Source organism: Puma concolor, chromosome C1, assembly GCF_028749965.1.
Source record: "Puma concolor isolate L17-30 chromosome C1, mPumCon1.1.hap2, whole genome shotgun sequence".
In the NCBI taxonomy this organism is placed as follows: Eukaryota; Metazoa; Chordata; class Mammalia; order Carnivora; family Felidae; genus Puma; species Puma concolor.
This window is the reverse complement of record NC_141674.1, coordinates 109,717,287-109,720,229: the sequence shown is the minus strand read 5'-3', so window position 1 is coordinate 109,720,229 and position 2,943 is coordinate 109,717,287. Positions and strand designations below refer to the sequence as shown.

Below are 2,943 nucleotides of genomic sequence, written 5' to 3'. Positions count from 1 at the left end.
ATGACCTCCCAGACGCTAAGTCACGCTTGCTGTGGGAACACACTCCATCCGTCCGGCCCCTCCGCTTTTGCCAGCCAGACTCGGGGGCTCTGCTTGGCTGGCGAGCCGCCCCTCTGCCCCGGCTCCCTCCTGCCAGTCCGAGGAGCGGGCACCGCCTCGCCGCCCTTCCTACCTTCTTCCGTGGGCCTCTCGTCTGTGCTTGGCTCCGGAGACTCTGTTCTGCTAATCCCCTGGCGGTTTTCTGGGTTATTTAGGCAGGTGTAGGTGGAATCTAAGTGATCAGCAGGACGCGTGGTGAGCCCAGCGTCCTCCTACGCCGCCATCTTCTTCCCAACTCCCAGGTTTTTTTTTTAATGTTTATTCTTTTTTATTTTTTGTGTTAACATAATACACCGACTCCCTCAGCTTAGTTTATTTTTTTCTTTTTAATATGAAATTTATTGTCAAATTTGTTTCCATACAACACCCAGTGCTCATACCAAAAGGTGCCCTCCTCTATACCCATCACCCACCCCCCCTCCCTCCCACCCCCCCATCAACATTCAGTTTGTTCTCAGGTTTAAGAGTCTCTTATGCTTTGGCTACATCCCTCTCTAACCTCTTTTTTTTTTCTTCAAAAATATGGAAGGCTTCACGAATTTGCATGTCATCCTTGTGCAGGGGCCATGCTATTCTTCTCTGTATCATTCCAATTTTAGTATATGTGCTGCTGAAGTGAGCACCTTTTTTTAGTTTTCTGAGGAATCTCCGTACTGTTTTCCAGAGTGGCTGCACCACCTTGCACTGCCACCAACAACGCAAAAGAGACCCTCTTTCTCCACATCTTCACCAACATCTGTTGTTGCCTGAGTTGTTAATGTTAGCCATTCTGACAAGTTTAAGGTGATATCTCATTGTGGTTTTGATTTGTATTTCCCTGATGTATTTCCCTGATGATGAGTGAAGTTGAGCATTTTTTCATGTGTTGGTTGGCCATATGAATGTCTTCCTTGGAGAAGTGTCTATTCATGTCTTTTGCCCATTTCTTCACTTGATTATTTGTTTTTTGGGTGTTGAGTTTGATAAGTTCTTTAGAGATTTTGGATACTAACCCTTTATCTGATATGACATTTGAAAATATCTTCTCCCATTCTGTTGGTTGCCTTTCGGTTTTGCTAATTGTTTCCTTCGCTGTGCAGAAGGTTTTTATTTTGATGAGGTCCCAGTCATTCATTTTTGCTTTTCTTTCCCTTGCCTCCAGAGACGTGTTGAGTAAGAAGTTGCCACAGCCAAGGCCAAATAGGTTTTTGCCTGCTTTCTCCTTGAGGATTTTGATGGTTTCCTGTCTTATGTTTAGGTCTTTCATCAATTTTGAGTTTATTTTTGTGTATGGTGTAAGAAAGTGGTCCAGGTTCATTTTTCTGCATGTCGCTGTCCAGTTTTCCCAGCACCACTTGCTGAAGACACTGTCTTTATTCCACTGGATATTCTTTCCTGCTTTGTCAAAGATTAGTTGGCCATATGTTTGTGGGTCCATTTCTGGGTCCTCAATTCTGTTCCATTGATCTGAGTGTCTGTTCTTCTGCCAGTACCATACTGTCTTGATGATGACAGCTTTGTAGTATAGCTGGGATTGTGATGCCTCCTACTTTGGTTGTATTTTTCAAGATTGCTTTGGCTGTTTGGGGCCTTTTCTGGTTCCATACAAATTTTAGGATTATTTGTTCTAGCTCTGTGAAGAATGTTGGTGTTACTTTGGTAGGGATCACATTAAATATGTAGATTTCTTTGGTAGTATCAACATTTAACAATATTTGTTCTCGGGGCGCCTGGGTGGCGCAGTCGGTTAAGCGTCCGACTTCAGCCGGGTCGCGATCTCGCGGTCCGTGAGTTCGAGCCCCGCGTCGGGCTCTGGGCTGATGGCTCGGAGCCTGGAGCCTGTTTCCGATTCTGTGTCTCCCTCTCTCTCTGCCCCTCCCCCGTTCATGCTCTGTCTCTCTCTGTCCCAAAAATAAATAAACGTTGAAAAAAAAAATTTTTAAAAAAATAAAAAACAATATTTGTTCTTCCTATCCAGGATCATGGAATCTTTTTCCATTTTTTTTGTGTCTTCTTCAATTTATTTCATAGGCTTTCTATAGTTTTCAGTGTACAGATTTTTCACCTCTTTGGTTAGATTTATTCCTAGGTATTTTATGGGTTTTGTGTGCAACTGTAAATAGGATAGATTCCTTGCTTTTTCATTCTGTTGCTTCATTGTTGGCAAATAGGAATACAACCAATTTCTGTGCACTGATTTTGTATCCTGCAACTTTGCTCAATTCATGAATCAATGCTAGCAGTTTTTTGGTGGAATCTTTTGGGTTTTCCACATAGAGTATCATGCCATCTGCGAAGAGTGAAAGTTTGACCTCCTCCTGGCTGATTTGGATGCCTTTTATATCTTTGTGTTGTCTAATTGCAGAGGCTAAGACTTCCAATACTATGTTGAATAACAGTGGCAAGAGTGGGCATCCCTGTCTTGTTCCTGACCTTAGGGGGAAAGTTCTCAGTTTTACCCCATTGAGGATGATATTAGTGTTGGGTGGTTCATTTATGGCTTTTACGATCTCGAGGTATGCTCCTTCTATCCCTACTTTCTTGAGGGTTTTTATCAAGAAAGGATGCTGTATTTTGTCAAATGCTTTCTCTGTGTCTATTGAGAAGATCATATGGTTCTTGACCTTTCTTCTGTTGATGTGATGAATCATGCTACTTGTTTTGTGGATATTGAATGAGGCCTGCATCCCAGGTATAAATTCCACTTGGTCATGGTGAATAATTTTTTTAATGTATTGTTGGATCTGGTTGGCTAATATCTTGTTGAGGTTTTGCATCCATATTCATCAGGGAAATTGGTCTATAGTTCTCCTTTTTAGTGGGGTCTTTCTCTGGTTTTGGAAACAAGGTAATGCTGGCTTCATA

General features: G+C 42.4%; 1 non-coding gene across 1 annotated transcript; it reads right to left on the bottom strand.

Moving 5' to 3' along the window:
- Nucleotides 1–615: 615 nt before the first annotated feature.
- Nucleotides 616–722, bottom strand: LOC147578381 (U6 spliceosomal RNA). Its single transcript, XR_015255723.1, has one exon. It is a non-coding gene; the product is annotated as a U6 spliceosomal RNA (small nuclear RNA).
- Nucleotides 723–2,943: the final 2,221 nt, after the last annotated feature.